Here is a 12,780-nt window from a genome sequence, read left to right as displayed (position 1 = left end):
CCTTCCGGCTGCCAGTTACTGCCTTCCGGCTGTCAATGGCAGCCACTTCCTGCTGCCAGCTGCCGATTTTTTATCTGAACCCCTGCTGAAAAATATTATATTATATTATAATGAGCAAAAAAATGCCACAGTAGACCGCTGCTCATGCAGTAGTATTTACAATGCACAAACCAGAAGCAACAGAGAAGGGTTGGCCATTCTCAAAACATAAAATATCAGTTTTATTTAAATTTTCGTTTTTGTGTTTCACAGAAAAAAATCAGTGTTAAGTTTGGTCTCCTGTCCATTAATGCAGCAGTTTCCAGGGAGATATTTTTTTTTACTCCATAATCAATGTGTTTTAAAATGTAGCGAAGTACAATACTTCAAACAAACTATAATTAAGTAAAAGTAAAATTATAGATTTTAAAAATTACTTTAACAAGTAGAAGTATACAAAGAAGCTATTCAGTTACAGCAATAAAAGTAAATGAAATTCATTACTTTCCACCTCGCAAATCGCAAAGGTAATACTGATGATGCCCGAGATTGTGTATAATCTTGAGTTTATCCTCATTCACTGATCTTGATTGAAATACAAAGAAGCCTTACACTCCATTTTTTTTGACCACACAAACAACACTTCAGCTCAGTTTGAACAAAGTGTCCGTAGAATGCAGTTCCTTACAGGGTTGCGAAATAAATCTGCTTCTGTCCTGATTGTAAAGCAAAACGTGATTGGTTATAGCGAGAATGTGCTATGATTGGTCAAGGAAGTGTGGTTGTTGTCTGATTGGCTTGAGTAGACAGTGGGTGTAGTCCATACATTTGTGGTTTGATGTGTGTCTTGATGCTAGAAATGTCTCAAAATCCACAAATGTGTTGTGATCCACAAATGCACAACGAGCTATCCACAAATGTGTGCAGCAATCTACAAATGCTCAGCAATCTACAAATACACAGGACGCAATTCACAAATAAATGCCAGGCAAAGTTGTTTTTAGAATAAAAAAAGTACTTGTGATTATTATTTTTATTTGCAAATCAATTTTTTTATTTGTGAATTTAATAAATGTTTGTGAAAATTTAAGATTTGCCCCCATTTTTTATAAGCTGAACTCAAAGATCTAAGACTTTTTCTATGTACACAAAAGGCCTTTTTTACTCAAATATTTTCACAAATCTGTCTAAATCTATGTGAGTGAGCACTTCTCCTTTGCGGAGATAATCCATCCACCTCACAGGTGTGGCATATCAAGATGCTGATTAAACAGCATGATTATTGCACAGGTGTGCCTTAACCCTCTAAGCGCCAAAGTCGCAAAATTGCGACAAGACGTAATCCTTAATAAAATAGACTGTAGTTCCTTATATGGTGTAATATCTCATTTGTATTCCCTTCCACTAGATCGCAGACCATGGGCGTAGGTTTGGGGGGGACGCTAGGTACTAGTCCCTATCAATATTTTGAGATGACTAATTTGTCCCCACCAATATTTAGCAAGCTCCTTTGAACTGCTATTTGGATCTTTGCACTGTTATTTGGATCGATTCTAATGGCCAGGACGACGATAGTACAAGAAACGCCGTAATTTGATTGGCGACGGGGTATCTGACAGGCTACACGCGCGGGCAGGGACTACTTTTGTGCTTGCACTAGCAGCAAGTGGGTGGTGTGTGTGTGTGCGTGCGCGCACATGTTGACGACGCCAACAGTAAGTTACCAGGGCTGTCTCTCTGCCACATACAAAGGCCAGAGTAAAAACATTTTAATATTCCGGGGGGTTTTTTTGCCCCTTTTTGTACTTTGTCACCCAAGAAGAAGAAAGGGGACATAGGAAGCTTTTTCATAAAGCAGAGTCAGAGTGTAAGTAGGCAAAATAAATAGCTAGCCACACAAATAAACTAGCAGTAGTGACTGACCAGGCTTTCAAATGCAGATTCTACTGTGGAAAATAGTATTAACTGGTGATAGTATGTGTTACCCAGGATGATAGAATGCTACGTTAGCAAGTAACTGAATGTCAATTAGCCTGTGGCCTAGCTTCACTTAGAATCTTGCAGTCAACATAAACGTGAGTCTACTGGAGAGTAAATAGTGTTTATAATAGAAAAAGGTTATTATATTTATTTATTAAGATTTGTTTTCTTGTGACAGAGTATCTTTTGTTAGTGTAAATACTAATGTACATAATAATTTATCTTAATAAAACGTTTGGTTGTTCAGCATTACACAGTCTCAGGTTTTTATTTTTTGAGAGTGCATTTTTGAGATTATACAGTTATACTAGCTCTTTAGGGACAGTATACAGGATGGTATATCAGGGTCAGGATACAATATAATGAGATGAAGTAGATTCACTTCTGTATTGTGATATTCAGTATTGCCAACAGTCTGAAATAAAAAAGGAAATCACCATTAAATCATTGGTATCTTACAACAAAATAATTCCCTGGGGGGGGTGTCCCCACCAAAGCTGAGACCAAACGTACGCCCATGATGGTACTTTGATTCTAGACCAACATTATGCATTGTTTCTGTTCAAAGTGTTCGAGGAAATACCATAGCAAGTGAGCTCTCATGTTATTGATGCGGAAGCAATTCATTTCATAGCATGAGTGTAAATGGTGAGATTTACGAGAGAAAATCGCCAGATGGCTAATACAAAGTTGTACCGTGAGGATGTTTTGCAAATGTTGTTAGTCGATTCTGACTCTGAAGGGGAATATTTGCCTTTTGGAAAAAAACGATCGGCCGGCTAATGATCGCTCGTCTCGCGGTACATCTTTGCAGCGCAATGGTGCCGCCGTGCAAGGCGAGAGTGTTCATGAAGCACAAACATCCGATCATTTCGACCCTTTGCTCAACGGGGATGCGGATGGCAGAGGTGAACGTGGTCATAGTGTCCATAGGAGAGCTGTTGCTGATCGTGTATGGCGTGCATTTTATGACACATCGAAGGCTTAGCAGGAGAAGGAGAAGGAGCAGTCGACCCTTCCGTCGCCGTCAGTCCGTGTCCATTTTTGAATGGGATTATATGGGAGGGCAGACGACAGACCCACGGCGACGTCACGGCAACGTCACTGTTGGAACCAATCATAGGCGGCGACGCGACGACGGCGTACGTAAGAAATTTATCAAAAATAGTACGTTTACTAAGTACGTCTGAACTAGCTACGTTGCCTTAGATGACGCCTGATATATACGCCGTCTCAATATACGTCGCCTCAAAAGACGGCTGATATATACGCCGCCTCACAAGACACCTGATATATACATCGTCTCAATATACGTCGCTTTACACGAAATGTAAAGTTTGCATTACAGTAAATGCATTTGTAATAGGTTGTTATTTAGATATTTCCCAAACTTGGTAATAGTGCATAATAATTACTGCATGAAGTCTATTTTGTGTTTGATAAATTCTGTTTATCTGTTAAGTTGGTGTTGAAGTACAGCACATTAATGTTCAGTTTGCTTGGATGCTACAAAAAGGAGGGACAAAAATGAGAGGAAATGCATGATTTCTGCTTGAATTACATTTCTTTGTTGTTTCCTTGTGATCTTGACATAGAAGAGTGTAATTTTAACAGAAATAAAGTTGTATTTATAATAGATATTCATTAGACATTCGATCTTTAACATTAAATGCGTCGAGAACAAAGTCTTTCTAAGCAAACATGCTTAGGTTTATTAATTTATAATATTTGGGACGCTAAGGCTGTGATATTAATGTTGTCCACTAGATGGCGCCATGGGATTGATTTTAACCCAAATGTGCTTCGAGAAGTTTTAATTCCTTATGAATTGAATCAAACGCGATGATCTACTTCATTTGCATAACTATGGTGCGCTGACAGTATAGTTTTATATAATTACAGTACATATAAATCTTTGAATCTTATATTTATCATTACATTAACTTTTATAGACATCAATAAGACATAAAACATCAAGAAAGGATTAAATACAACCCCAAATCAGAAAAAGATTTTTAAAATGCAATAAAATCAATTGAAGATACTAATAGTTTTTTTTTATAAGACTTCAGCTGCTCATCAGTCTGTGGTCATCATTGCCTGGATGTCCTTTTCATGATGGGTTAGGGTTCATGATGTTCAACATAGGAGACAGATCTGGACTGATCTAGCACATTCACTCTGTCTCTACGAAACCATGCTGTTGTAGCACATGAATGAGAGAAGGACAGAATGAGAGCTGGCGTTGTCTTTGTCTAATAACCATGGACTTCTCTTGAAAGATGTCATCTTGATGGCAGTATATGTCTCTGTACAATAATGACATGTAATGCCTCCATGTCAGTGTACCCTCACACATGCCAGTCACCCATTCCCCTTGCTCTGATGAACCCCCATCCAATAACAAATGTTTGCTTTTGCATCTGTCACTGGTAAAAGTCTGGATGGCCCATTGGTCTTTGGGACTGAGAACTCATCTGTTTTTCCCAGTGGACTCATCTGAGCACATCACACATTTCCATTGTCTCTGACTATCTGAGAGAATCCGTGGCATCACTGCACAGAATTGATGTATAGCTTTCTGATGAGTCAAACCTAATACCCTGACCTATTACCAATTTACTCTGATTATAGACAGTTTGAACCCTTTAAGCCCTGAGGCTTCACCTCAGTGAAGGTATTGTTTTTGCTTTGACATACACAAAAATAATGACTCAAAAACTGTAGCAAGGAGAGTCAAAAGGATGGTATCATTTGATAGAAATCTTTCTATATTTTTAGGGGAAAAAATCTTTGCCCTCTGAATATTCTCATGTGGAGAAATAGATGTAATAAAATGTAAGAGAAATTTGCGTGGTCAAGGGATATTTTTTTATATCTCTCTTATATTTATCTCAATATAAATCAAGCGCAGCGTTAGTTCAGTCAGGCCATGAAGGCAAGGCTGTGAACAGCTGATGCGGTCAGCTGTCAAATCGCTCCAATCACCACCTCTCTCCTATTAGACACGGGACATATATATACGTGGCTCTACTGCTCGGTAAGTCTGCTCAACGGCTCTCAACCCTCCCTCCCTCCCCATTATGAGCATGAGCACACTACTGCGCACCTTCTGGCTGGCGTCTTCTTTGTTTCAGATCACTAAGGCTTCCAAATCTTAGCTGGCATGGACCTCATTGCAGAGAGACACCCATCTTCATAACCAGGCTACAGGATAGACGTCCCACTGCCACATCCACATGATTATCACTGTTTGCTTTAAAGACTTATTAAAAGTCTTAATTATTATGTATATCTAAATTCATGGTTCCAGGGGGTTAATGTTAAAGCTCTTGTATGTTCAGTTATTCTGGGCGCAAGAACCCCCATAAGGAACCATACCGCCAAAGATAAATTGTGTTCAATATACTCAAGTAAACTTTCCAAAGTGGTTCCTGTCTGAAATAAGGTAGGAGAAAATTTCATTTTTGGTGATGTTCTACATGATTCATTCATGTATGTGAATTACATTTTATGGTGATATCATGAAGTAATCAAAAGTTACAGCATTTGGGACCAAGGTAGCCTTTCTCTTAGTCCTTGACAGTTTAGAAACTTTTGTTTTGAATTTCAAGTTTAGTCAAAGTCCTAAATAATTACACTTGTTTTATTTTACTATGAGACCTTTCAAATGACATATGACAACGACTAACTGAGCTGTATGCTTTAATTATATATAGTTATATAAGTTATATAAAAGATCAAATACAGAAACATTCTAGGTTTTATATTCTGCTTGCCAAGTGTTCAAATGATATTTCCAACTGATTTCTTTAATTCATGGGTTTAAGTATTATTATTCACACGAAAGACGAAATGGGTTGTTTTGATTTTAGACTTATTTCAATTGTGAGAATCTGCTGTAAATAATGATATGACATTTTCCACAATCAGAGCATGTGTTATGAAATGACCAGCATAAAAATCCACAAGAAAGTTACACAATGTGCACACTTGGAGTTTATAATTAGATGATGAATATCTTTAGATCTATGACAGATTATGGTAAACTCTTTTTAATAAGGAGAATTTCCTGAAAATAATGACATCCAATTATGAGCATGTTTCGAGAAGTTTACGAATAAAAACTTGTAGCATTGGGCCTTTTTTTCTTTGCTGCATCATATGTGTCCCTGTGACCCTGTCTGATTTAATGTGTTGTGCTTTATGAGGAATATCTATCTATCAATCTGATCGACTGATTATGGTAAATTTTGTTTTATTAATCAGAAGAATTTTCTGAAAAGAATGTGTCATTTTTCAAGATCTATGCATGGTTTGGCAAGAGTGCAACCTCTGATTTTTTTAATATATATATATTATTTAATTAATTAATTAATATTTTGCTCAGCTCCATGTCATATTTAATTTTTATGTATTATAGCTTTATGAGAGATATCTTAGGATCTAAATGATGGATTTTCTGCAAATAATGACATGCCTTTTTCTATGATATATGATATTTCATGAGGTTACGAACGAAATCGCCATTACAGATATCTTTGATGTTTGTTTTTTTTTTTTTTTGCCAAGCTCCTGTGTAGTTTAATGCGTGTTATAACTTCATGAGGAATATCTTTAGATAATGACGGATTATAGTGATTTGGGGCTCTTTTTAATCAGGGGAATCTAAATAATGGTATTTATTTTTGTTTTATGTTTTATAAAGTTATGAGCAAAAAAAATAAAGCCCAAAAATAATATTACTTACATTCATTAGAGCTGAGATATTCAAAGCTTTTAAATAAATTTTGGTTATTTCATTCAGGGGTTACTTACTAATTTGATTATTTTTCATGCAGGAGGTGTTCTTTCACTTTCATTTTATTATTATTATTATTATTATTTTTGCAGCCATCAAAATTAAAATGTTTTATATTTACAAAATATATTTAATCTTTTAAATTATTTTATTTGTACTTTTGTTAATTAAATAACAGTTAAAGATTAAAGATTGTATTGTAAAACATTTACAAAAACTCCAACTGATAATATATTTGTTGTTAAATGATAATTTGAACATCACATGGTTTTCTTGTTGTGACTTTTCCTCAAGTTTAAATATTTAATAACCATTAAAAAAAAATGTCTATTTTGTTTTTATGTCATCAAAACAGTTGGATCATAATATGAAAGTATACTTTGATTTTTATTCTTAGTATTTTATTTTTTTTCATTTATAGATTTCTCTATAAATTATATCCAAAATTATGATTCAGAGAATTGTGATGGCTTTAAGACCTCTTCCCACAATATTAAATAAAGCAGTGTCAATTTTTTATACTTTGCTTTATTCCATGAGCAAGCAGAGTACGAACAATGTTTAAGTAATGAAATCTGAAAACAGCAGAAGTCAACAAATTAAAAAGGGGGAAAAATAAATTGATAAACTACTGAAGTGACAAAGTGGCACTTCTCCGGGTGTGTGTTCACTGTCCACTTTGGATGGGTTAAATGCAGAGCACGAATTCTGAGTATGGGTCATACTTGGCTGTTTATCATGTTATCTCTTTTTTTTATGAATACATATATGATATGTTTTATAAATATTAGTCATGATAGTTTTTTGTAATATTCAGTGAAATGAGCCATTGTATACTTATCGGAAGCCAAAAATCATATGTTTGAGGGACATGGAAAAAATATTGGATTATAGGAAAGTCTTAGAATAACTTGTATGTCCCACAGAAGAAATAAAATCCTGCAGGTTTGGAAAGACATGAAAATGAGTAAATAATTTCTCAGTGATAACTTTATTATGAAGTTCTTGACTTTGGTGAACTATCCTTTAAGTAAAATACAAATACATCCCTTAAGTAAAATCAAATACATTACTATATGCATGAAAGTATACTTCAGATATTACTTATTATAACTGGATTATAGAAAAACATGTTCACTTTCATTTTATTACTTGGTAAAATTACACCTCCGATGATGATGTATTATTTAGAGGGTTAGTGTAATGCAGAGATTTTTTTATTTTTATTTTTTTGGCAGACGTCAGTTGAGGCGACGTACTTATCACGCGTCATTTGAGGCGACATCAGTTGAGGCGAAGTACCCTTCTCACACGTAAAAGTACACGACTGTCGACTTCGGCAGGTAATCCTGTCACATTCCACCCACCATAATCGTGCACGCTCTAACGCGCGTCCGCCAGACAGTACAGGTGCAGTCAGTGTGGAGAAGGTGCGCTCTGCGCTGTGTCATGCATTGAATGATAGGAACCATACTCTCAAGAACTACGAACTGTGTCACATAGATACCTGATTGGGCAGCTCAGCTGGTCAACTGATCAAAAAATAGGCACATGTAATTTACTATGGCACAGTAATATAGTAATAATGTACTACTTTTCTAATTTTTTTCCCTGATCATTTGGAATGAGAAAAAAAGACAAAAAACTAAACAAAAAAAACAAACAATCAAATACAAAAAAAAAACTTGCAAATAAGTTCAAACATCCATTCAATATCTATTATTTCCTGAATATTACTGATGAACTGATGAAAAAGTAGGCTACTGTTCACATGTGTTTTACTACTATATAGTGTAGTAATATAGTAATAATTTAGTACTTTCTCCTGTTTTATTGTTGGCTTCCTCTTTTCTGATAATTTGGAATGAGGATAAAAAGACACACACACACAAAACATGCAAATATGTTCAAACATCATTTCAATATCTAATATTTCCTGAATATTATGAAATTCGAGATAGCCGCCCCTGGTGACGTCATAATATGTAAATTAGATTTAGTATATTTACACCCCACATAAACTTTCAAATATGCCAAACATTTTTCTAATTTACAGTAGATCTCTGTCTTTAAGCCCTTTCAAGCCACAAGCTTTTGAAATCTTGATGTCAAAATAATTATTTTTTTTTTTCAAAAAACCCTGGTGCCTTAAGGGTTAAAACTGGCCACAATAAACCAGCCACCCAGACAGCTGTACCAACAATCGGTTTACATAACCAAGAATTTCTGCACAAACTATCAGAAACCATCTCAGGGAAGCTCATGTGCATGCTCATCATCCTCATCGGGGTCTCGACCTAACTGCAGTTCGTCATCGTAACCGACATGAAATGGGCAAATGCTCACATTTAATGGCGTCTGGTACTTTGGAGAGGTGTTCTCTTCACGGATGAATCCTGCTTTTCACTTTACAGGCAGATGGAAGACAGTGTATATGGCATTGTGTGGGTGAGCGGTTTGCTGGTGTCAACGTTGTGGATCGAGTGGCCCATGATGGCGGTGGGGTTATGTATGGGCAGGCATATGTTATGGACAACGAACACAGATGCATTTTAATTGATGTTATTTTGATTGCACAGAGATATCGAGACGAGATCCTGAGGCCCATTGTTGTGCCCATTTATCCATGACCATCAACCTCATGTTGCAGCATGATAATGTACGGCCCCATGTTGCAAGGATCTGTACACAATTCCTGGAAGCTGAAAACATCCTAGTTCTTGGATGGCCAGCATACTCACTGGACATGTCACCCATTGAGCTTGTTTGGGATGCTCTGGATCGTAGTATATGACAGTGTGTTCCAATTCCAGCAACTTCGCACAGCCATTGAAGAGGAGTGGACTAACATTCCACAGGACCACAATCAACAACCTGATAAACTCTATGAAAGACATGTGTTGCACTGTATGAGGCAAATGGTGGGAATAACAAAAACACGGGAATAACAAAACACAGGGAAAAATGCTCTGAAATGTTAGACGGGGCTAAACAAGACTTCGCAATGAGTTTGTGTGTGAGAGCAGCTTATATGTGTATGGAAATGAGGTGCAGGTGTGAGTGCAATCAGTCCCAGGTATGAGGCCTTGTGGGAAATGGAGTTCATGATGGGTCTTGAGTGAGTCTGAGTGGAGTGCCCTCTACTGAAGCTCATGGGCACTCCAGCTAATGATCGTGACATATGGGCTTAACTCAGGAACAGGGGCCCACCGTGGGCTTAACTTGAAAACGGGTCCACAAAGGCAGAGCAGGTGGCGTGGGAGCCCACCAGAGCGGAGCAGAGGACCACCACAGCGGAGCAGACGAGATAGAAACCCACCAGGGCGGAGCAGAGGACCCCCACCATGTAGTCGATGGAGCAGGAGAGCAAGTCTGATCAGGTAGGACTGAAACAAAGAACATAAACAGGTTAATGGCGGCCTCTGTAGCCGTGATGAGGTGGTTAGGGAGTTCCCAAACGGCCTCCATAGCCGTGACAGTATAGGACGAGAGTTCTTGAAATTCGGCTGAGACGTGACAAGGCTCTGGAAGTGCAGGCGAGACGTGACAAGGCTCTGGGAGTTCAGCTGAGACGTGACGAGCCTCTGGGAGTTCAGTAGAGACGTGACGAAGTTTTGGAAGTTCAGCTGAGACGTGACGAGGCTCTGGAAGTTCAGCTGAGACGTGACGAGGCTCTGTAAGTTCAGCTGAGATGTGATAAAGCTCTGGTAGTTCAGCAGAGACATGATAAAGCTCTGGTAGATCCGTGGTATTTTGACTGGGTTCAGGAAGATCAACTGTGACTTGACTTAGTTCATGAAGATCAACTGTGGCTTGACTTGGTTCATGAAGAACAACTGTGATCTGACTTAACTCACAAAGGTTAATGGTGACTTGACTCATGAAGATCATTGGTGACTTGACTGTTCATGAAGATCGTTGGTGACTTGACTTTGCTCATGAAGATGGTTGGTGACTTGACTTTGCTCATGAAGATCAACTGTGGCTTGACTTAGTTCATGAAGATCAACTGTGGCTTGACTTAACTCATGGAGGTTAATGGTGACTTGACCTAACTCTGGACGGTCAACAGTGACCTAGCTAGACTCTGGAAAATCAACAGGGACCTGACTTGACTCTGGAAGACCAACTGGTCTGGCGGCCATCTTGTGCAATGGTGCCGGGCTAGCGGCCATCTTGTGCAGTGGTGCCGGGCTAGCAGCCATCTTGTGCAGTGGCGCCGGACTGGCGGCCATCTTGTGCAGTGGCGCTGGGCTGGTGGCCATCTTATGTAGTGGCTCTGGGATTTTAACAATGTCCTCTGCCTCGCCAACACTGAACGAAGAACCACACAACAAAAGAGCATATTCTATGATGTCCCTTAGACGTCCATTAAATTCCCCTCTAGGTAACCATGATTTACTTGATTCACGGAGTCCAAAATGAAATAAGTCCTTAAACAAAGCTTTCAACATTTAGAGGAACTAGACATACTAGCTCACAGACCTGCTGAACATAGACCTCAATAGATTGATTTCCTTGCCGAAGATTTAGGCCCCGTCCACACGGAGCCGGAGCTTACCCCAATCCGATCTTTTTTTTCCTCGTCTCAAGAAATATCCGCGTCCACACGAAACCGCAAAATGATGTAGTATACATGCCAGACCAGTATGTGGCGCTGTAATTCTGCCACAGAGATACACTAAAAACAGAGAAGAAGACTTGGACTATGCTCATAAACCTTGCGCTTGGTACACAAACGAACATGGAGTACAGAGAGAGCAGCGTCATGTGTTTACGGAAACATGGCTAACGGAGCAAACTCCGGACACAAGCATCATGCTGGGCAGCTTTCAGATGAGACGGGCTGACAGGACGAGGGAGAGCGGTAAAAGGAAAGGAGGAGGGCTGATAGTGTTTGTGAACAATAGATAGTGTAATCAAGGTCACACACTGTTAAAGAACAATACTGTGATAAGGATATAGAGCTGTTAGCAGTTAGCATGCGACCTGGCTATTTGCCGAGGGAGTTTTACACATGTTATCGTGTTAGCTGTGTATGTGCCTCCATCCGCTGATGCAAATGCTGCATGTGAATATATCCATAATGTTACCAGCAGACTGCAGACACAGCACCCAAATGCTTTCCTCCTTATCTCTGGTGATTTTAATCATGCCTCCCTGTCCTCTATTCTGCCCACTTTTAAGCAGTATATTACTTGTCATACCAGGGGCAATAAAACACTTGGACTTATTGTATACAAACACTAAGGATGCATACACTTCTGCTCCTCTTCCCCCCCTGGGAAGATCTGATCACAACCTGGTGCACCTCATGCCTGTGTATAAACCTCTGGTATGCAGGCAGCCAGCTGTGACCCACACAGTGAGAAAATGGTCAGAGGAGGCGGAGGAAGCCTTGAGGGACTGTTTTGAAAAGACCATATGGGATGTCCTGGTAAATGATCACGGAGGATATCAATAGTTTGAACACTGCATCACAGACTATATTAACTTTTGTGTGGAAAACACTGTACCCAACCAAACCATACGGTGTTTTTCCAATAACAAGCCGTGGATTACTCCGGATATAAAAGTGCTCCTGAGGGAGAAGAAGAGGGTTTTTAGGTCAGGAAATAAAGAGGAGCTAAAAATTGTGCAGAGGGAGTTGAGGAAGAAGATCAGGGATGGTAAATACAGCTACAAGAGGAAAAATGGAGGACCAGCTGCAAAATATAACGATGTCAGAGGTGTCTGGAGGAGCCTGAATACCATCTCTGGGTATAAAGTCACCACACCTCAACCTGAGGTGGACTATCAGTGGCTGAATGACCTTAATATCTTTTTTAACAGATTCGACCAGGCATCTGTGCCTCCTACTTTACAGACACCCCTTACGAGTACATTACCATCGCTGACACTTGATTCAGAGCCCTTTTATATCTCTAGTACACCTACTTCTCCATATCTCATCCCCCCGATTACAACTATTCTAAGCCCTGAGCATCCAACTACTAAACTGTCTCTTATCGTTAACCAGG

This window comes from Carassius auratus, unplaced genomic scaffold (genome assembly GCF_003368295.1).
Source record: "Carassius auratus strain Wakin unplaced genomic scaffold, ASM336829v1 scaf_tig00214202, whole genome shotgun sequence".
In the NCBI taxonomy this organism is placed as follows: domain Eukaryota; kingdom Metazoa; phylum Chordata; class Actinopteri; order Cypriniformes; family Cyprinidae; genus Carassius; species Carassius auratus.
The sequence above is the reverse complement of the archived record's forward strand: the minus strand, read 5'-3'. Positions refer to the sequence as shown.